General features: G+C 51.6%; 1 protein-coding gene across 3 annotated transcripts in view; it reads left to right on the top strand.

Annotated features, from left to right (window-relative positions):
- RNF220 (ring finger protein 220) overlaps positions 1 to 23,464 on the top strand; it is a 223,786-nt gene that overhangs the window by 154,293 nt on the left and 46,029 nt on the right. The window lies entirely within an intron of this gene.

Genomic DNA, 23,464 nt, shown 5'->3' with positions numbered 1-23,464 from the left:
CATGTGTCAGTACTTCATTCCTTTTCATGACCAAATAATATCCTATTATTTATCCATTTATCAGTTTAAAGTCATTTGGGTTGTTTCCACTTTTTGACTATGATGCATAATGCTGCTATGGACATTCACATTCATGTCTGGGTTTTTTTTGTGTTTTGGTTTTTTTTTTTTTTGTGGTACGCGGGCCTCTCACTGTTGTGGCCTCTCCCGCTGTGGAGCACAGGCTCCGGACGCGCAGGCTCAGTGGCCATGGCTCATGGGCCCAGCCGCTCCGCGGCATGTGGGATCTTCCCGGACCGGGACACGAACCCCTGTCCCCTGCGTCGGCATGCGGACTCCCAACCACTGCGCCACCAGGGAAGCCCCACATTCATGTTTTTGTGTAGAAATATGTTTTCCATTCTCTTGACTATATACCAAGTGAAACTTACAATCCCACCAGCAAATTATGAGGGTTCCAGTTTCTCTACATCCTCATCTACACTTGTTACTAGCTTTTTGGTTATAGCCTTTTGAGTAGGTATAAAGTGTTCTGACAAATGTTTTTTAAACTAAATATTAATCCAGGGTTTCTCAAGGAAGATTGACATTGGAGTTAGGTCCTGAAGGGTGAGAATGAACTAACCAGGTGAACAAGGAGGACTGAGACACCTGGTTGCCAGGCAGAGGCTGTGTTTTCTCTCTGCTGGCTCTGAGCTATGGAATATCACAAAGGACCTGAAACCATGTTGATGAGACCTACAGAAGACATGATCCTAGGAGGAACAATGACTGAATCAGAATATCAAATGATCTTGATTGGCTCGAACAAGGGGTAGAATCTTACAGCCAGATGAAATGCAACCAGGATAAATATTTGAATTTGAGTACATGCAGAGGGAAGGGAGACAACGCTAAAGAAGCTCAGGGGGATTTTTGATGGTAAATTCAGAAGAATTCAACAAGTACTATGGCTACCCACAAGCAGCTGGTATCATCTGGACCCCAGAACAATGGAGGGGACACAGAGTTCTGCTTTACCCTGCATTGGTCAGATTAACTTGGGGGTCTACATCCAATGTGGGAGACTAGGCACTGATTAACAGCTCTAATCACGGCCCCCCCAGAACACAGAACTTGACAGTCCGCCAAGAATGACACAATTCCTATTATTTAGTACCCATGACCTTCACAGCTGTCCTGGGAGCAGAATAATAATAATAGCTAATTGCTATTATTATAATAATATTATATATAATAATAATATTATTATTATAATAATAGCTAATAGCTAATATCGTTGAATGCTTACCGTGTGCCCAATATTTTTTGTTCCAAGTGTTTTACACGCGTAAACCACATAAGCCTTGTAACAACCGCGAGGTAGGTAAATAGTTCAGATGAAGAAACAGGTGCGGAGGGTTAGGTGACTTGACCAAGATCACACAGTTAGCAAGTGGTTGGACCAAGATCCAGAGCCAGACCACTGGAGAGTCTGAGCAAGCCGAGGATACAGAGGCTTTTTGGGAATCGGCACTAGTTGCTTCAGCAGGAAGGTCAAGGCTGGATCTTAATCTCTCCCCAGACTTGAGAAGCCCCAGCCTGAGCCTACACACTTGAGTACTGGTGCTGTGGGGCCTGGAAGGGGAGGGGCTCCATCACTGAGACAAGCAGCCTCTTACACGTGGGCTCGTTTGAGCATGAAGGGCAGGAATGGGGACAGACTGCGTGTTTGAAGCTATTTACTAGGATTTGGGGCAGTTAACTCTGGGCGCTTGTCTGGGACAAGCAGCTGTTTTGGGATACTGTTTGCTATTTCTGCCTCTCTCCTCATCCTAGGACCTCTGTGGACCTCCTCTGCTTGGGCAGGTCTCCACTAAGATCCTGGTCTGTCCTTGGACCACATCCTGAAGAACTTGTTCCAATGGGGAGGTTGTTCCTCTACCTAGTGTTATAATAGAGAAATGAAATCTCCAAAAGGTGAAGTACCTTCCTCAAATTCGTATCACTGCTAAACAACAAGGCTGAGATTTTGAACCTTGGGCTCTGACTCTCGATGCTTGCTTTTTTCCCCTTTATCATACAGACTTACTTTTCCTACCGTGACGATAGAAAATGGACATAACATTCTCAGTGGAACAGAACTGGAGTGCCGATAGGTTATGATACTTGAAGTTCGGTCTTAGTGGGGACCATGGACTAGAAATGCTCAATCTAGAGAAAAGAAGACATCAGGGGACATTATTGATGTTTTCAGATTCCGAAAAGGCTATTGTGTAGAACAGAGATCAAACCTTTTCTGTCTGAGCCCAAGGAGTTATATACAGCCCAGTAGGTGGAACTTCCAGAGAAATAGATTTTAGTTCAGCCTCTATGTGAACTTTCTAAACAGCCAAAGTTCTCCAGAGCAGACATGGTACCTGGGGATGCCTGGAGTCTCCTGGCCTTGGAGGTGTTTAGGCGGGCCACCTGTCAGGGATATTGTGAAGATGGGCTGGACCCTGAGAACTTTGAGGCTTTAAACAGAGTAATCTGGGGTTCTTGGCTCCAAGTCCAGCCTCTCCTGGCCTTCAGAGTTCTGAAAGCCTGAGTACCACACTTGCCACCTGGCCTGATCTCTCTGGTGTGTGTCCTTCCTGTCCAAAGCATCCTCCAGCTTCTCCAGGAGACCCAGGGGAGAAGACCAGCATGGTGGGTCTGCTACCACCGTGTGGGTGGGTGACCAGTGGGTGGGTCACTGGCTCCTCCAGGTCTTGCTTTTCCTCTAACATTGGGTAGAACTTCCTAGGCCAGGAAGTGGAACCACGGCCAGGTCCAGAGCCAGGGTCTGGGCCAGGGGAACTTCATGGGAGAAAGGCTTACCTATGCTCAAGAGCTGAGGTCTAGGGCCTAACCCGGGCTGAGGCAGGGAGTGCCCTGAAGGACTGGCTGTCTGGGGCTGAGGAGGGAAGGCTCATTTGAGAACATCTTCATTAGGATTTTCCTCTCGTCATACAGACTGTGCACCACACTCACACACATATATAACTATTGGAAAAACGATTTTAATACCCATGGCACATTGTCCTTGTGTGATATAAAATCCAATGACATGTGGCATTTGGAAAAGGTCACTTCTCCCATCAGGATTCATTAGCCTGTTTCAGCCTCTACGCCTGCAGGAGGGGTCCCAACTGCCTGTCCCCTGTAGCAGGGCCAGCTGGACAGGTGGAGCCCACAGGGACCCTCCCTAGAGAGCAAAAGGACTCCCCAGGGTGCTAGCCAGGGAATCCTTGCTTTGGCCAAGCTCCCTCTCACACATGCCTGAGGAGTAAGGAGGGGTGGGATCCAGAGAAAATGAAGTCTCTGGCCAGGCAACCTTGGCTTCGGGGTCTGGAGTGCATGGGAAGGGGAAAGACAGACCCACAGCCTCAGTGTTTTTCTAAGAGTATCATTCTCTGGGCAGAGGAATGAGAGTTGAGAGGATCTGGAGAAAGAGCTGAGAGTACAGAGTGGATGCTATGAGGAGGTGAAGGATGTGGGGGAAGAAGGAGGCCTGGGAGGCCACATTGGGCAGGATCCTGGGCCTTCCTTGGGGACCCTGGATAGAACCTGGGGTCTCCTAGCATTTTATTCATTCCTCTTTGCCAAAGTGGGGGCCCAGGCCTGTCTTCTTACTCCACTCTTGTGTTCTGTATGCTCTTAGATTTCGTCTCTGGGTATGAAGCAGCTGCGCCCACTAGCCAGGTCTACGGGAACGGGCAGCATCTGTCAGCACTGGTGTGGCCGAGGATACACAAAACACTCGGCACTCACCTTGAGAGGGGATCCCCTTCCCAGCTAAATGGGAGCAGCCTGATCCTGGGGCTTTCGGGTTGTTTGTTGAGAGTTACCAAGAGATCACAGAGAAGTCTAGTGTCAGAGTAGAAGAATGAGGACAGACAGAGGAAGAGAGATGACTTTGAAAACACTAAAACTGGGGCCCGGTGAGGTAGGAGGAGGGGAACGGGAAAGAGATAGTCCCTGAGGGGAAGCCTGAGAAACCAGCACCCCAGCATAAGCAGAGAGGGCCCTGGACCCTGAATTGTGGTGTCAGCCCACTCACACACTCATGCACACCTTCTCCTAAATCTATTCTCACAATCCAGTGTTTAGAGGATGGGAAAAGGTGAGGCCTCCTGCAAGGAGGCTAAGAAGGAGTGTCCAGTGAGGCAAGAAGAAAACAGGAGAGTGTGTTGTAAAGGAAGCCAAGTGAAGTAAGTGTTTAAGAAGGAGGGAGTGATCTACAGTGAAGTTGCTGCCAGTAGAATCGATGAGGATTACAGAGACTTAACCATCGGAACTGGTAAACCAGGCATCTTTGGCCATCCTGGCAAGAGCACTTTCAAGAGAGGATTGGAGGGAAGGAAGAGAAAATGATGCCTATTGACATCTCTTTTGAGGAGTTTTGCTCCTAGCAGCAGGTAGATACATTTATACAAAGATTCATTTGCGAAACATTTATCGAGGCCCTAATCTCTGCGAGGTTCTGTATTCGGCGTGTGTACCCAAAAGTAAGCAGCACAGACCTTGACCTTGGCAGCCTCACAAAGTAATCAGTGAATGAACGAGATGAAGTCTCCGTTCTCCCACTGACAATTTTAGCTTCATTTTCCTAACTGTTCACATAGAGATACTAGAAATCCCTGCCCTCTCTGCTTACGAAACTCAACACGTCCTAGATTTTCTAAACTGCCCCAATTCCAAATGTTTCGACCTATTATCACACCAGGTGGTCACACTGGGTTCTAATTTTTGATTTAGAAATTGTGGTCATTATGGGATTGTTGTGAGAATCAAAAGAATTAATCACATGAAAGTATTCCGTGACCTGCCAAGGACTCTATCAGTATGAGGCATTATTCAAACTGGCTTAGACTAGAGAGGCAGCTTAGTCACTCCCTTCTTTGTGCTTTCAGAGTAACGTGTACTTCCTCCTTTCCAGCACTGGTCTCCCTTGATTTTTAATGTGTTTCAAGGTGTGTGCCTCTCACACCAAATTGTGTCTGACACAGGGCCTGGCACCCAGTGTAACTTCTCAATGAAGATTTATTGGATTTCTGAATGGATGGATAAATGGTGAGAGACATAGAAAAGTAAACAGCAAATTACGAAGACAGAGTAAAATGATAATTACATAGTTAACACTTACTGAGGACTAATGCTCATTTCTTTACATGCAGTACCTTTCATCCTTTCAGCTGAACTAGGAGGTAGAAGGTATTAATCTCTCTTACAGATGAGGCTCAGAGAGGTTAAATGACTTGCCCAAGATGCAGAGGTCCTGAGGGCCTGGGGGCTCCAGCTCAGTCCCGCCTGCCCCAGGCTTACAGAAAGTATCCTTTGGCCCATGGATGGTCCCTCCCTTAGCCCATTCAGTTCAGAGCGCAGACAATTGGCCATGAACCCACCACTGAAATCTTCTCCCCTCCTTCACCAGGGCCGGCCAGGCCAGGCTAGTCTAACCCTACGCAGCCGCTAGGGCAGGAGCTGCCCAGAGCGTCATTCCTCTTTTACGGCCCTTGTCAAATTCCAAAGCAAGTTGTAAATTCATTAACCTCGAAGGGATTAAGCTGTACAGCTTACTTAGCACCATAAACAAGATCATTGGGATGTTGATTTTCCTCTTTTATAGCTTCACTTGAGAAAGCCTAGCTGGCTCCAACTCTGGAAACAGAAGTTGGCTCCCCCAGCAGAGACTGCTACTGTCCCTTAGTAGTTTGCTGGTACCAGCAGGACTGGGATTTGGGGCTCAGGTGTAAGTCTCCCTGCAGGCTTGTCTTGACACAGCCAGAAGTAGCCACTTCTAATCCAGCCACCCAAGCCCCTCTCTCTAGAGCTGGCTCTAGGCATCCTGGGGAAAAGCAGAAGAAAAAAGCTCAGGTACCTACCTGCTCTCTAGGCCACCTGGCTACCAGCAAAGATGGCCGTACGGAGGCATCTCCCTTCTCCTGGCTCCCCAGCCCCTGAGGCTTCCTCTAGCTCAGCTGTTCCGTAGTAAGGCTGCCTCTGTCCGTTTAACCCATCTCTCCCTCCAACAGATTAATGTCCCCCGTGGGCAGGAACTGTTCCCTCTCCTGGTGCTTGGGGTCCCATTTCCTCATGTCCCCTCTGAGGCCTAGCTCCAGCAAAGCTCCTCTCTCTGGAGCCCCAACTGTCTTCCAAACACTGAAAAGAAACACACAATAGTCATTACGCAAAACAACCCTGTGCCACTCTCGCTCCTTCCTTCTGGTTCTTGAATGGCTTGTCCACTCTTTCCCTCCCTTTGATTCCTTAAACCCCTGCAGCTTCACGCATGTCCCTGCTGCTCCCTGACCCTGCTCTTGCCAAGATCCAGCGACTACTCAAATACAATATACTGTCAAGTCCAAGAAGTGTATTTTACTCCTTTATTTGTATTCTTTCACCCAACAGATACTTAATGGGTTCCTAGATGCTGGTGACACAACAGTAAGCAAAAAAGAACAAAACTGAGAACCTGAGAGGTTAAATTCAGCATAAGCACAGGCTGCCAGCCCACCTGGGTTCATACTGGGCAAGTTCCTTAACCTCTCTGAGCCTGGCTTTCTGACCTCTAAAATGGAATGATCATAGTATCGTTGTGAAGATGGTTGTAAGGGTGAAGTGAATTATGGAGGCTCATAGCAAGTGCTCTAGCTACATTCACGTTACATAATTCACCTCATAGCACACAGCTGGCAAGTGGTCGGGCCAGGCTTTGGACCCAAATCTACCTGATTCCAGAGCCTTCACTCTCGGTGGCATCAGCTACCTCCCTATTTTTCCTGCCTCCCCCTCACTCCCACCACCCTGGGCTATTTGGGCTTGGCCCATGGTAGTTACCTGGAAAATCTTTGCTCAATGTGTTCATTTAATCGGTTTGTTCTGTGTTTGGGGAGGCTAGGGGACCAGAACAATAGTTTGGGTTTTTTTTTAATTAATTAATTAATTTATTATTTATTTTTGGCTGCACTGGGTCTTTGTTGCTGCGCGCGGGCTTTCTCTAGTTGCGGCGAGCAGGGGCTACTCTTTGTTGCGGTGCGCAGGCTTCTCATTGCGGTGGCTTCTCTTGTTGCGGAGCACAGGCTCTAGGTGCGCAGGCTTCAGTGGTTGTGGCGCGCAGGCTTCAGTAATTGCGGCACGAGGGCTCAGTAGTTGTGGCTCACGGACTCTAGAGCGCAGGCTCGGTAGTTGTGGCACACAGGCTTAGTTGCTCCGCGGCATATGGGATCTTCCTGGACCAGGGCTCGAACCCATGTCCCCTGCATTGGCAGGAGGGTTCTTAACCACTGCACCACCAAGAAGCCCAACAACAGTTATTTAACAGATAGAAAAGAAGTGGAGGATACGGAGCCATTTTGAAGAGAAGATAATTATTTCCATCATGAATATGTCCTTTGGGCAGTTGACAATTCAGATGGAGTTCTGGACAGACATCTAATTAGAGGCAGGTTTGGGAGGGGAAGCTGAAGTCCTCGAGGGTAAGAAGAGAGATTCTCCAAGAGCAGAGAGCACAAGAGTTATGGAGGAACTGGGAAGGGGCGACAAAGTATGGGAGTCAGGTGCACTGAAGAGGAGGGAGGGAGAGGAAGAGGATAGGTGGCAGAGCAGGAGGCTTGAGGGAAAGCCACAGATGCTGTGAGAAGGAGGCCATGAGGTCCCTTATTCCAGGAGGCAGATGAGAAGCCGGAAGAAGATTAGGAAGGGAGGGAGGGAGGGACAGGGAGCAGCAAGATCAAGGGAAGGGCTGGCCTTTTTTTTTTTTTTTTTTTTTTGCAGTACACGGGCCTCTCGCTGTTGCGGCCTCTCCCGTCGCGGAGCACACGCTCCGGACGCGCAGGCTCAGCGGCCATGGCTCACGGGCCCAGCCGCTCCGCGGCATGTGGGATCTTCCCGGACCGGGGCACGAACCCATGTCCCCTGCATCAGCAGGCGGACTCTCAACCACTGCACCACCAGGGAAGCCTGGGCTGGCCATTTTAAGAGAGAAGTTACACACAAGTTTGAAAGGGAAAGAGAAAGGACTAACCTAAGGGCAAGACCCAAGAGTCAGAGACGAGTAGATGTGAGGGTGAAGCCCCTCTGGGGACAGTGGGAACGGCTCTAGAGGACAGTAGGCACTGGTTTTGGAGGAAAGGCAGAGATTCTGAGGCCTGGTAGATGGAAGGAACCAAGTAGAGGGAAATGGCATTTGAGTTGAAGAGAAGAGTGGGGGCACTCCTTTTACGTGGTCGTCTCAGCAACAGAGTAATAGTGACAACAATGATTATAAAAACAGTTCCTTGAGTAGCTCAACTTGAGAGGTACAAATTGAAATCTTTACCCCCTCCAATCTTTACCAGCTATACCTCGTCAAATACCCTTTCTTGGATGGTAGTTGAAACCTGAACAGTATGGGCAAATTCCCCTGCTAATTCCCAATTACTTCTGCTTTTTAAAAGTTTATGCAATTTGAAATTCCAATCTCATTTCTGGCTTAAGGCATTCCTCTCCTGGTTTTTATTCCCCCTTCTACCACCTTGCAGGGTGAAGAGGGGCCAAGTAAGCCTCTGGAGGATTGTCTCTCCCTCTGAACCAGCCTCCAGCTCCTCGGATGGGGTAGAGGGAGAGAGGGTGGTCTGGCCTCTCTGACCCCCTCCAGGGTGCTGCAGCCCAGCTGTCCCGTGGAATTACTATTTCCCTGGCTAACAGTTAGGGTGTGGGGCTCTCTGTAGAGCTGCTTCTCCTGTAGGGCACATGTGCTCAAATCACTTAAGCTGCCTGAGCCTTAGCTTGCTTCCTTTTCTATAAAATGAGTGACAGTAGCTTCCACCTTACAGGATCAGCATTAAGGCTTAGACAAATGCTTGCGAAGCACCTTATACACAGCACTTGTTCCACAAATGGAACTCCCATTACCGGATGCACGAGGCAGATAGCTCCTAGGCATGCATGGGCATTCCTGTCTCTGTCAAGATGTGTGTGTGTGTGTGTGTGTGTGTGTGTGTGTGTATACCTGTGTGTGCAAGAGAGAGTTATGTGTGGGCCGGGAATGGGGCACCCTTGTGAGTCAGCTATTGTGTGTGTCATTGCCTACAGCTGACCCCAGGGCTGTAAATCCCGCCTCTGTGCCCACTGGAGTGAACACTTTATAGCCCAAGGTCAGGCCCGTGAACCATAAGCGGCCCAGCAGGAAGCAATCAGACTGAGCTGGGTGGGGCCAGGCCAGGGTGGGGTGCTGGGCTGGAGGAGTTCCCAGCATTAGGACCACTTGGAGAGGAGCCCTGGGCATATCCTGCAATCCCAGATTGCAAAGAGCGTGGCTGTTCTCAGCAGGGTTGCAGTTTCCCTGCAGCCTCCACTGGCAGGGTACCCTTCTCTGCTGACAGCACCGCTCACACTGAGGCTGGGGCCGCGTCCCTGCCCTCCCAGGACTGGCCTCTCCAGTATTCCGGGCCCTTGCACTGTGGGCGGTGAGCCGCACTTCAGGCTCACCTGAAGTTGGAGGATGCGGGTCCTGAGCCCAGGATTCCCAGCCTGGTGGATATGGAGTGCCCGGCCCTTTGAGCCAGATGCTTTTATTTCTTCTTTTCCTTTCCAATCTGTCTTGGGGAAAGTGGCCCCAATAAGGCAGCCCTTTCACTCTGAAACCTTTTTATGACTCCAGCCATAATTAACTGGAGTAATAAAATTTTTCAAATCCAAATAGATATAATTAACATTTAATACCCCCGGTTGGTGCTGGTGGCTGGGCCCATTAAGAGCGCAGTATTGATTGAGAAGGTGAGCCAGCTGGGCCTGCTGCTGGGCCGGGGCAGAGGTGTCTGGAGCCTAGGGCTGCCTAGGGGCTGGGCCCCAGCCCAGGTGTGAGGAGGGTGGCAGGTGGCCAATCCCCATCCCTGCCTGGGGGACCAGGGTGTGAAGAGTACGGGGGCAGGACGGAGTCACCTTTGCCAGCCATCTCCCATGGCTCCCCCACCTTCAGACCCTGTGACCTCAGGCCTCCCTCACCACCATGCACTTCTCTACCAGCCCTCACACTGCCTTTCTGGTGCCTGAGGCCACCTCCTCTCCCAGAATGTATAAGGAGAGGACAAGGCCACATCTTCTCCCTGAAGAGTCCCCTGGCTTCAGGCATGCCTCTTCCCACTATTTCTCCTTTCTGACTCACTCTGCCGGGCTGGGTGCTTCAGGTTGAACTCTAAACCCAGGAAAGAAGCCTTTCCTGACTCCCTGACATGACTTACACATCCCGACCTCCAACGGAACCTCACATGCCCCAGGAAGCTAGAGAGAGTGGTACAGTGGGGGGAGCATTCATTTGAATCCCAGCCCCTCCACTTCACTGCTGTGTGACCTTGGACAAGTCATAAGCTTTTCTGAGCCCCAGTGTGATTATCTGTGAAACAGAGGTAAGAAGAGTATCCACCTCCTAAACGTGTAGTAACATCAACCTTAATCTCACTTATGTTTCAAGAGTCACAGGCGACAGGATAACTGTCTCCTCTTTCCGTGTGACAAAACAGGTTGAAAAAAGTCAAAATCCTCATCCCCATGTCTTACACTTCTCCGTCTCTCCCAATAGTTAAATTTAATATATATTAAAAACAACATCTACACTGGGAACCAGAAAGAACAAGATGATTCTAAGATCAGACCACTGCCCTCAGGGAGCTCCCGGTCTGGTGGTGGTACAGTGCAGGGAAAAGGGGTGCACACAATCAGTTGGTTTAAGTTAAGGCTTCAAGGATAAGTGTGCAGGCTGTGAGCCCTGGTACAAGTTAAGAGGCAAAGCGCTGGAGGAGAAACAGGTGAAGGTCATGGGCCCAAGGCAAAGCCAGATATGAGGACAGAGGTATGACCAGGATGGACAAGGCACAATGGGGCCGATGTGTGTGGCTCTGTGACCGTGAGGGTGCTGGCCCCTCCAGTGGGGCATGGTCCTCGGAAAATGCATTTCCTGTGGGAAGCCCCAAGCTGGGGAGCAGGCACCTGGTGCTAGCACTCTCAGGCATGGTTTATAACATCCCAGCTCATCCACTCTTCATGTCAGAAGGGCCAGACTCTTCGGACAATCACCAACATGATCCCTGTGGTAGGGTGGGCAGCCTAGGCCCTGCTGGACAAGGAGTCTAGCTAGGGGGCTGAATGCCTTCCTCTGTCCGTCGTTGCTCACTTGTCCCCCTGCTCCCAGACTTACAGTCCTCTGCTCTCCATGAAGCTGGGTATTCCCTATCCTTTGGGGCCTTCCTCTCAATGACCCCTTCCCAGTCTTTAGGTTGGGGCTTTCCCAACCCAATGGGGCCTTCTACCGTGGCCCTGAGGACTACCTGCTCTAGGATAGGTCTTGCATTGAACTTGAGCTCGAGTGAGTCTCTGCTTTCTCCACCAGCCCCCTCCGGAATGCTTGCTCCCAGCAGGCCCAGGACCGTATCAGCACCATCGCTGTCCTTGGAGCCTAGCCGCTCTCCCAGGGCTGCCAGCTCAGGGGTCCGTGGGGAGGGATACTGCTGACACCAGAGGCAGAGAATAGGAAGGTCGGGGCAGACGTTAGCCACCCCTCCACTCATTCTCTCATTTGACATCATCCACTGCGCCAGGCCTGCTGAGAAAATAGAGAAGTAATGTGTAATGACAGTGTGGCCGGTGAGGCTGGGAGGCTATGGGGACACAGAACCCAAAGGTCCGGAGGGTACCGCTTCTAGAGGAGCTCACCTTGAAGCTGAGCTCTGAAAGGAGGGGTTCCAGGCAGAGGAAACAAAGTGTAAAGCCCAAAGGTGAGAGGAAATGGCCCGGTTGAGAAACCGAAGGAACTCTGTGTGACGAGAGCATCGGTGTGAGGGCGAGAAGCGGTGAGGCAGGCGGCTGGCCGGGCACGCAGTGGTCTCCACGGGAGCGCCCCGCAGGCCTTGCTGAGGAACCGGGCCCTTCAGGTCCCCGCACCATGATGTGCTGGCGGTGGGACTTCCCGTATCTCGCTTGACTCCTCTGAGTCTGGGTTCCCCGCTCAGTGAAATGGGGGTAATAATCCCAGCTCCCTCACCAAGCACAAGGCTCAGGCCGCTTTGTGCTGGGCCAGGACCGGCTTTCAGGGTGTGGTTACAGACATGGTCAAGACATGCCCTTCCACAAAGGGCTGTTCTAGTCACCAGCCTCAGTTCCCTGTCTAAACGCTGAGAGGGCTCAATAACATGGAGGGGGTCTATAAGTCCTCCTGGCTCTGACATGCCAAGGCCGTGTTATCCCTGCCTCACAGCGCACCCTGGGCCCCTGATGCCTACAGAACAAAGGACCAGAGGAGCCCCCAGCAGACTTTATCTCCCAGATTCCAGTATTCCCTCCATCCTCCTTCCATTCCAGCCACACACGGGCCCTGCTGGGCCGTCTCTCAGCCTCTGTCTTGGTCATGGCTCCACCCTTCCTCCTCTTGCCATCCTACACTCCAGATTTCTGGCACCCCCTCCTCCAGGAAGCCCTCCGCTCCTGTGCGTTGCGACCTCACTGTCCCCCTTAGCCCTTCTCACTTCAGCCTCGTAGTGGCATCTGCTGTGCCCAGCCTGAGAGCTTTGGAGCCTGGGCTGCACTTCTCTCCACAACCCCCAGAGCACCGGCTCCCAAACTTTGAGGGTGTTCCGGGACTAAGTTTGGAACTGCTCATGATAAAAATGAGAGAAAGAGAAAGGAAAGGACAGACCAATGGACAGAAGGAGAGAGGGCAGAGTCTCCCTTGAGCATTCCAGCCTGAGCCATGGTAGTCTTCACCCAGATCCTCCCTCAGCCCCGCTCCACAATTAGAACTGAGAACTAGGACATGGGAGCCTGGGGCCGTGGCGTTCAGCCAGGGCCTGCTGGTTGAGGCTGGGCTCAGAGGCCCGTGGCGCAGCTGGTACCAGGCTGTGCCTGGCCCGGCCTCCCGGCTGCCCCGCTGTCTCTGGCCCTCTTTGCACATAACCTCCAACCCAACCCCCCACGCAGCTGCCTTCCTCATGACACTGGCCTGTGTTGTCCTGATGACCGCTGACCGCTATGCCTGGGGGAGGGCTAGGCCCGCCCGGAAGGAGGGGCTCTAGAGCCTCTGGGCAGAGCCTCCCAAGGCTCCTGGTCCCCCTGCACTCCCAGGCCCACAGATGCTCCCCAGCAGGTCAGGAAGACATGCCAAGACCTACTCTGTGCAAGTCTCTGAGCTTCAGGTTCTGCACACTCTTCTCATTCACTTGGTAAAACAACCTGGGTACCAGTATTATCATCCTCAGTCTCTAGGGATGAGGAAATGAAGACTCAGCTAGATCAAGGTACCAAAGGGTGCATGGCTACTAGTGCAAAGTTGGGTTTCAAGACCAGGTCTGTCTGACCCCAGAACTCATGTGTCACCTTCCCAGGCTCTTCCCTAACTCCCACTCCCTACCTTCAGCTCAGCCCTGGCCCCGGGATTCTGCCTACGACTGAGCCACCAGGACAGAAAGCAGAGAGCGGAGGTGGAGGGGATGCCAATGTGGAAAGAGATGAGGAGGCCACAAGCTTGAGGGGAGAGGAGATGTTTCTGGTGGGGGCACTGGGTCCAGAGCTGCCGTGGTCAGTGTCTCCTCTGGGTCATGGAAGCCCAGTAGGCACCCACAGAACAGATCCAGGAACAGAGGCTACCCAGTCTCCTCCCCCTACACAGACCCCCATTAATTCCCACAATTCAACAAAGGGAGATGAGACCCACCCCGCCCCCTGCCTGTTCCCTCGCATGCACTAGACTTAGCAGTGGGCAGGAGACCGTTGTACCTACAGTCCTACCCAGTCAGTCTTTGCTTCCTGATACGGATTACTTTGGCCAGATGTTTTTAGTGTAGTCGACAGAACACAGCACTGGACTCTAGGAGCCAAAAGTTTCACTTTTAAGCTTACTAGCAACAGACAAGTACTTTTACCTTTCCCTATCTAAAGAAACTGTCCCTATCTAAGGTGCTTAATATCCCAGGATATTAATAATAATAATAGCAAACACTTGACAAAGAGGGCTTATATGTGCCAGGCACTATTCGAATTACTTAAGCGTAGCCTTGTGAAATAAGTACTTTTAGTCTTTCCATTTTACAGATGAGAAAATTAAGGTACAGAGAAGTTAAGTAACTTTCCCAAGGTATTCAAAGGATCTTTTTTATGTAAACGATTGATGAGAAAGTGACTTATGAAACTATAGAGATACTTTGTAAATGTAGAAGTACTTTATAAATGCAGAGACCATTTTCCTAAATAGAGATATTTGTAAGTTGGCGGGGCGGGGGGGCTTTTTTTGGTACCTGCAGGAGTACTTTTTTTATTACACGACGCCTCAGTGTGAGAGATGGTTCTTCTCTGATTGGACCCATCTCCTCTACTCCGGACTTGGGGAGTGGGTCACGGTGGGTAGCCCACCAGGGCAAGGCCAGATGGCTCCTATTGAAAACTGCATTCCTACTTAAGAAATCACAGCATGCGAGACTTGGAAGGGGTAAATCTTTATAGTCCAGGTCATATAACTATCACCCCTGCAAGAATCAGCCTCTGCTGTGCCCAGGAGGGCTGGAGAGTAGATGGGGCTGGGAAAGAAGAAGTCTCCTTAGAGAAAACTTAATTTAGAAGAGAAGCCCTTCTTCTAAAGTGAGTGCTTTGCCTGCCCTACCCCAGCACTCACCGTTCTCTTCACTTCACCCCACACACTCACACACACATACACACATCCTCCCTGTTCACCTGCAATCAGGGTTGGGCTAGTGTACATACTTCCTCCCCACCTACCCCACATCCAGGAAATGGAGCCCTTAGAGCAGAAAACATGGGGTAAGACATGTTTCCCCAACAGCAAGGGGCCTTCCAGGAAGAGCGTGGGATGTCTGTTCTCAACTGGACTGCGGAATTGCGTTTTCTCTCTGCCTGGGGGCAAATGCCTGAACATTGCTGAGGTCTGGATGAGCTAGTTGGAGGCATATGTCCACCGGTCCTACTGCCCCCCTGTCCTGGCTCAGGCTGGTATCTAGAAGAAAGGATAGCAGAGGACCTGGATGTTATCAGAGAGGACATTCAGCCTTGGGATAGAACTGAAGCAACGAGTAGCGCAAGCTGGACTTAAGGGGGCACGAGAACTGGGCTGAGGTTGGCATCGAGATATAGCTCTGAAGGTGGTAGCTGGGATTATTAGGGGGAGTTAGGATTGATTCAAGTTTAGATTGAAGTTTAGGATTTGAGCTAGGAGGTAGGGCTGAGTTGACTCAGAGGGCTGGGGTTAGGTTTTGCTTCAGGGTTTCCCTAGAAACTGCCTGCTTCATGCAATCCAGCTGAGCCCATCTCCAAAAAAAGGGACCCTAATAGTTACCCTTGGCCTCTGCTCTGGGAGCTTTACTGAGGACATAGGAGTGAGGGTGAGCGTTGGCTTTGGAAGGGAGCAGAGGCAGTGTCCCCCGACTAGGGAGCCACAGAGGTTAGGATCTCGGTCCTCAGAGGGTGGTCCACAGACCAGCAGCATCAGCTTCACCCAGGAGCTCTGTAGAAATGCAAAACCCTGGGATGGGCTCCAGAGCTATGGAATGAGAATTTACATTTTAACATGAACTCCCAAGTGTTCCACAGACATTTCCAGTCTGAGAAGCACTGGGGAAGCTTTCCTAGCAGGAAGGCCCGAGGTAGGGGTGGGAGAGGCCAAAGGACACCCAGCACCTCAGCCTGCTCCAGGGCCCCCTGCCTGACAACCCCTCCCAGTGCTGGAGCCACAGCGACACCTACTGGCCACGGGCATCTACGCTGCCCTCTCCAGGACATCTGGACCCTATGGTCCTGCTCTGCCTGGCCTCCACCCTGAAGCTGGCATTCCGGAGTTCTGGGGGTCTGGCTTCCCCAGCAATGCTGGAGCAGGTGTAGGATGGGCCAGGGCCTCAGGGTGGAGCAGGGCTATGTGCAGGCTGAGGCTCTGGGGTCTCCGTGTGAAGAAGGCAGGACAGGTGAGCAGGTGTCCTCCGGCACATGGAACTCAGGTCACATCCCAGCCCTGGCGTTCTCTCCACACTCAACAGCACAGAGCGCATGTCTGCACTCTTCTCTTAGGTCCTCAGCCAAAATGGACAGGGTGCAGCTTCCCCTCCCAATCAACATCCAGCAGATGCCCCAGTGGGACTTGAACCTTTGTCTAAACAACTCTTCCTGGAAGCAGGCTTTTAGGAGCTACAACAATTGAAAAGCAGCTCAGGGAAGGGGAGTTGCTGGACTATTTCTGGTCCAGGGTGGTGGCTGCTGGAGGAGACTCCCACGACAGAATTCTAAGTTAAAGCAGGAGGCTGAGGCCAAAGGGTAGAGGAGTAAGAGGATGGGGAAGGAAGCCAGCCCACCTCAAGGACGGGGCTCAAGGGACTCGCCCCAGGGGACCGGGCTGGTCCAGAGGGGCCCCTGGGTGCCAGGCTGCTGGGCCAGGGCCACCAGGATCGAGAGAGGGGCCTCCTTCTGGGCAGCAGTCATCCCGCCTCCCATCATCCCCACATCTCAGTTATCGCTGGATGCCCCTCTAGTCTGCTCTCAGCTCTGAAGAGGGGTTTGCCTGAGAACCAAGTGATTGTGATGGCCCACCAGTGTCTGCATTAGTGGTGATTAGTTAAAACATCAGAGTCTAAACAGTCAATTGGTTCTAATAATTAATACTATGGCTCAGCTGTGATTGAGAGAGGGTGATGGAGACAGAGAAGAGAGATGGAAAGAGGAGAGGGAGAGAGGATTGGCAGGGGAGCCCTAGCTCTTTAACTACCATTTCCTGACCCCCCACTCTGGTCCTGACCCCCCCCCTCTGGTCCTGACGCCCCCCTTGGTGCCAGGGCACATCTGGCTCCTGATTCTGTGCGCTCACAAGACTTTTTAATAAATTACATCACTGAGTTATCATAACCACCCTATTAATCTCCGTGTTACAGGTAAGAAGAATGAGGCACAGAAAGGTAAAAGCCAGTAGATGCTCAGTAACAACTTGGTAAATGAACAGATAAATAAATGCATGAAGTACCCGAAACTGAAAACCAAACCCAGGTTAGCCTGACTCCAAAAAGTTTGGGGGAAAAGGATTATGGAGGGAAGAATTTGCAGAGACAAAGGAAAAAAGAGAAAACACACAACCACTCTTCTCTCTCCCACCATCTCTCTCCTTATATATGCACTCCTCTCCCACACGTATTCCTCTCTGCCTCATCACAGAGATACACCTCTCTCTCTCTCTCTCCCTCTCTCTCTCTCTCTCATAGAAACCTCCATCATTCACCCCTCCCCCCATACTTCCCTCTCTCCGTGTGCCCTTGTGTCCCATGCACACTGGCCTCCGTAGTAAGTAAGCACTCAAAGAGCACTTGGGAATTGAAATAAACACACCCACCCTTTCCTCCCGCCTTCCCGCACACACCCACTCTCTTGCCCCCTCCACGAGTCAGGCCCAGAGGCCTCCAGCTGGGCTGTCTCTGGCTAGGTTTGCTAATCTTTGAACTGTCCCCAGATCTGGAAGGGCCACAGGGACTGCCCTGCCTGGCAGGGGCGGGGGCTCTAGCCCTGTCTCCTTACTTATCCTGGAGCGGGCTCAGCCTCTCCCCACCCCCTCCCCAGATCAGGCGCAGCGGCAGAGCCGGCGAGCAGGATGGCTGTGTGTGCCTTGCTATTAATCACCCCTCCTGGTCCGCTAACGAGGCTAATGCGGTAAGTGACAATAGCCCATCTTGGTTCCTGATTTAGGGGCTCAGGACGGAAGCTGGGCTCCTGGGAGCGAAGACGTGAATTCTCCACGACACTAAACCTTCAAATAAATCTCCAGTCAGAGAAGCCCAGGGCATTAAATCCCACGCGCCAGTAATTGAAACCCTTAGAGCTTTCCTGGGTAGGGAAATTGCTGAGAAAGAGCAACCAGGGGTTCCAGGTGGGGTGGCAGGCCAGCACAGAGGCCGCAGAGGGCCCTGCGACAGGGGAGGCTGCTGGGGACCCTCCCTGAGCACGTGGGTATCTGCCTGTCCTGGTGGGTATGTCTGTCTGTCAGTGTTTCTAGACGTGGGATTTTACTGTCTGGTGGCCGCTGCCCACTCTCTTCCCACCAAGTCTATGAACACGTGGTATTTTTCTGGGGCAGCAGTTATGGAGCTTCTGTCTTTTGAGAGCCTCTGCCTTTTGAAACCCTTGCGGCCTCTGCCTCTCATTGACCCTGAAAGCCAGGCTTCATTTAAGCAAAAGGAATTTTCAACATCACCTCAATTGCCTTTCTTCCCCTCTTCCCACCTCTCTCACCCCCACCCACCCCATCTTTCCCTCCCCTTCTGGACATTCCCCTTCTGTCCCTTTAAGTCCTCCTCCCATTAACGGGGTCACTGAATCATTCAACAGTCACTACCACTCTGTGCCAGACCTTCTCCAGGGTCCTGGGTGTACCAGGATGGGTCAGATAATTTCCCTGCCCTCAAGGAGCTCAGAGTCTACCAGGAGAGACAGATGGATAAAGAAATAACTGCAATATTATCCGATGTGTGCAGTAATCGAGGTGTAGACATATAAGAAATATAACATGAAAAAGAGGAATTCCCTATCGGGGAAAGCTTCAGAGAGGAAGTACTGTCTGAGTGTGGTCTTAAAGAATAAACAGGAGTTACAAGTTGCCCACGGAGAGATGGATGTCATGGGCATTATTGGCAGTGAGAATTATAAGTGAACAGCTAGGTCTTGTCCAGCCATACATAGCACACAGCATTGCTGGAAGGGATATGAGACTGGAGAGAGACTGTCTGATAAGGAGTTCAGGATTTCTGCTGTGGGCTTTGGGAGCCAAGGAAGGGTCTTAAGGAGCTGAATGATAGGATCCGATTTGTGTTTTTGGAATATCCTTCTAGCTGTAGAGATAGAAATGGATTAGAGGGGACAGAGATGCATTAGGAAACTGAAGAGTAAAGACTGGAGATGATGATGCCTGAACGAGGGCACTGCAGAAAAGAGGATGGTTCCGGGGTACTTAGGAGGTAAAAACAGCTACGATGTTGATTTACTGCATGTAGGGGCCTGAGTCGAGAGTAAGAGTGCGGATTGCTGATTTAGGGAATTCTGGGGGTGCTGGTGCCAGCCACTGAAATTGAAAAGCAGGAGGAGGGCAGGTCTAGAGGAAGATAAGTCTTGTTTCAGGCACGTTGAGCTTGAAGAGCCTGTGGGACATCCACGTAGAGAATCTGGTGTACAGTGATACACAGGGTTCAGGACTGGAGGTACAAATTGAGGAAATGAAACCAGAGTAGAGGTCACGCTGAGAGTGTGCAGAGAGGGGAGTGGATGGTGGCGAGGATGACAGCTGACATCAGAGGAAGGAGAGGGGTTGAGAGCATGGGCTCCATTATAGCACTGCCTGGGTGGAAAGTCCGGCAACACCACTTACCGGGTAACCATGGCAAGTTACAGAACTTCTTATGCCTCTGTGTCCTCATTTATAAAATGAAGGGGGTGGTGAGGAATGGCACAATGCCTGGCACACGGTAAGCATTTGATCAATGTTATCACTTCCCTTCCTCGTCAACTATTCAACTCCTACTTATCCAGCACATCTCATCTTGTGTCTCTTCCTCAGTGAAGCCTTTCTGGATTCCTCTGAGCAGGGCAGATCTCCATATTATAGGCTCCCATAACCCTGTTCACCTCTCTTTGACACAACTGCAACGTTACAATTATTTGTAAAATTATTTTATTGCATGCTTCCTCACTGCTTTGCAGACTCCATAAGGACATAGATTTCGTGGTGTCTTTAGACCTTGGTGTAGTGCCTCACACGTGGAAAACACCCAATACATATTTATCGAATTAATAAATGAATATAGCTGCAGTTCCATCATATTTGGCAAATGATGACCATCAGGGATCTGACTGAGAGCAGATTGATTGAGAGTAGGGTGAGGGGGTTGAAAATCAGACTGCAATGAGTTTATAAGTGCTTGGGAGATAAAGGAGTTTGGACAGCAAGCAAGACTCCTTGGAGCAGCTTGGGTGAAAAGGGAAGTAGAAGGAAAGGGCATTAGCTACGATGCTAATGCCATAAGAAAGAGAGGGATGCATTGTTGGTACTGTTGTAACGGGGGAGACCCCAGGATGTATATGCTGATGGAGGGAAGCATGAGCAGGGAAAGGGGAGGACGCAGGAGAGAGGGGAGAACAGGACAGCTTCCCGAGGAATGTGGGCAGGAATGGGATTCTGAGTCCAGGAGAAGGGATTAAGCTAAAACAGGACGGTGAAAACCTCTTGCCCTGAAACTGGAAGAGGAAACGAGGAAGTGAGTCTGGGTCTGGAAGTTGAGGGAATTTGTGCCTAAGGACTTCAAATTTCTGAGTGAAGTAGGCAGTGACGCCACCTAGAAAGAGAGAGAGGGACAGAAGATGGGGAAGGGGACTCGAGACAGTAAAATATTATTGGATTGTCTCTGTGGGAAGGGGAGACAGGGCTGGCCAAGGGCACGGAAGAGGGTTGCTTAGTAGCGCTGAGATTGGAGACTATGAATTCTTATTGACACATCTCTGCGTGGCTTTGTGATTTTCCCCAGCTGCGCTGAGTCGCCTGTGTGTCTGAGACAAAAAGGAGAATAGCTGGGTTGTAGAGAAGGCAAAGGAAGTAAAGAGGTTGAATATGTTGACAAGAGGGTGTTGCAGTGATGCGCCCTGGGGTCCAGGCTAGAATCCATGGGTGAGTGGTCTCAGGAGGTGGGAGGAGGGTAGAGAGAGAGAAGCAAGTGTGATGGGTACAAGGACACGAGAGGGCCGGGGGAGAGGGTGTTCTTTCACAGAGCAATTTAGGTTGTTGACAAGGTTCTCCAGGGGGAAGTGGAATACAGGACAAAATAGCAGGAGCTGAGGAGGTCAGGGCAGTGACAGGGCTCGGGGTGACAGGTGAGTGTCAAAGTCCATGGCAGATGTGGAGAAGGGGGATAACAGTGATGAGGGATGCAGCGTGGTACTTGCGCTCAGAGCCCGATGAGTGGAGAAGCAGTGGTCTGAAAGCGGCAGTGAGCACTAAGGAAGACACTGACCCCACCTCCTGGCCTGAGGAACCTGGAGTTGGAAGAAAAGCAGCCAGCACTGGAGAGGACTGCCGGGAAGCGGTGTCTCTGGGGAAATATACCAGGTTTCCGGGAAAGTGAAGAGAGGAAGTAAAGGGAGTATCCAGGGAGCAAGGATGGAGAGGATTTTATTGGCATGGTATTCAGTCCCAGAGGGCGTGATGGGAAGATGGTCAAGAGCCCCCTCCACCCCCTCCTTTCCCAGCATCTCTCCTAGGACTGTCTGCATCTCTAGCCCACCTCCCCCACTTGACATCACTCCTCCTGTACCATCTACTCCCCAGCCCACCTCCCACATGCATGTTCCCCATCCCACCCTCACGGCCCTCCCTCCTCTTCCCATACCTCCTCCCCAGTTCTCTCCTCCCCAAACCCTCTTCCTGCCCTGCCCCACCCCAGCCGGCCTGAGTGAGCAAGAACCCCTGCACCTTCATTTCTCAGGTCACTGCTTGGCTAATGGGCTATTAATTTGCTCAATCGTCCCCTGTGAGGCAAACTCAATTTCTGCCGGCCAGTCGTCCCTCCCTGTCGACAGCGTGATTGATTGGAGGAACAGCTGTCACCGCCCGGCTGCCTGCTCCCTGCCTCCTTCCCCACAAGTGCCCGCCGCCCCTCCTCCTCGGGCCGCCGCCCCGCGCCCACAGAGGCAGCGCACCCCTGCCACCTGCCCAAGGATCTGTCGCCAGCAATGAAAAATGACAGAAATATTTAAGGACAAATAAGGCTTCCCAACGCAATTGAAAATGATTACAGGCAGCTACAGATGGGGCCAATCTGATGCGCAGCAGCAAATCAAATCGAATTTCCTTATCGGTGTATTATTTTAGGCGTTATCTGGCACGTTGATGCAGTTATCAATTCAATTTCAGCCGCCGGTCCGCTGTTTACTGTCTCGGCTTTGCTGGGAAAAGGTAAACATGCTCAGCCCAGCAAATTAATTTCTGGCTGAAGCCAGAGGCTACAAAGAACTGCTCCGCAGGACTCACGGCCCCCACCTTGGCCCTGGGCTACAGTGGGCCAGGCTGGCTGGGCCTGGGGCAGGCCAGAGCTTGCCCAGAGAGCAGAAGCCCCACTAGCTGCCTGCCCCTGCCTGGCCCCATCCCCAAGCAGGATTCAGGGCTCCTAGCGGGCTGAGGTGACCGCTGTTGACTCCGCGGCTGGTGCCAGGGAGAGGTGAAGGTCTCCCATTAATTCTCAGCTAAAAATGACAAGTTCGTCTTGGACGACAATTAAATGAAGTCAGTAATTGATGCTAATTGATCTCCAGATGCAAGGGCTCCCCTCAGCCTTAGCAGCACGTGGCTGTCTTGCTCGCTCTGCCCACCCCAGCCCTTGCACACCCCCAGCCCTCCACTTCTCTCTCCTCCTCTCCTGGTCCTTGCACAACCCCCCTGGGCTCTGGGTCTCTGGACCCCAGAGGTCTGTGGGAGACAGCTGGCCAGGGCTAGGCTAGCAGGCAGTGCCCAAGGCCAAGAAGCTGGCCCACTGCCCACCCAGCCCCGCAGACATTTGTAATCAGTGCCCCAACTTCCCCCCCATGAGCTTAGAAGGCAGGTAACGCTGCCCTCCTCGGCGCTTCAGGATTTACTGCCCACAGCTGCTGGAGGTTCCCCCTTCATTTTTATAAGCCCATAGTCAGAGCCAGCAGGGGGTAAAACACACTTGGATTTGCTTTACACAGTCCAGTCCTAGCATTTTGGCTCCACAGCAAGGAAGACACTGGGGGAGAATGAAGTGTGTGGGGAGAGTGTCCGGGTGTACTCAGTCTACACTTGCATATATCCGTGTGCTCACATGTGTTCATCTAGATGGGAACAAATACCCACACTTGTCTGAGCACGTGTGTGTGCCAGTGCCCACACGTGTGTGTGTGTGTGTCCAGACATTTGAGAGGATATGTGTGCATGTCTCTATGTGGATATTGTCCTGAACTGGGCCCTTTTCTGCAGTTCATAATAAAGCCTAATCCCAGGGAACTCTGGGAAGCCCATCTGCCCTACCCACCACTGGCCTGGCCCAGCACAGGGCACTGTCTGGAAGTCATTAGCTAAGGGAGGAGGGGAACTTAGCTAAGAGGAAAGAGGCTGCAGTTATGTTTGGGGCAGCCAAGGTCAATGGTGTGAGATAGCTGTGACCCCTGAAGCCCCACCAGCCTCTCAACAGTCTGGCTGGTGCACTTGGCTGGAGCAAATGCTCATGGGGCCAAGCATTTAGGGTCCACGCCCAAGACTCAGTGAGCTTGATTATGCCTTGGCCCAGAGCCCTTGGTTCCAGCTAGAGCCCAAGCGTGAGCCTAGACTACCCACAGGCTGACCTCCTCCTGGCTGTCTTGCAGATGTTTGCCATTGGCCACCCAAGAGCCATGTCTGGCTCAATCCAGGCCCCCTCTATGGCTAGAGACAGTAAACAGCACCTATCACAATAGG

The sequence above is a fragment of the Tursiops truncatus genome, chromosome 1 (assembly GCF_011762595.2).
Source record: "Tursiops truncatus isolate mTurTru1 chromosome 1, mTurTru1.mat.Y, whole genome shotgun sequence".
NCBI lineage: Eukaryota > Metazoa > Chordata > Mammalia > Artiodactyla > Delphinidae > Tursiops > Tursiops truncatus.
The sequence above is the reverse complement of the archived record's forward strand: the minus strand, read 5'-3'. Positions and strand labels throughout refer to the sequence as shown.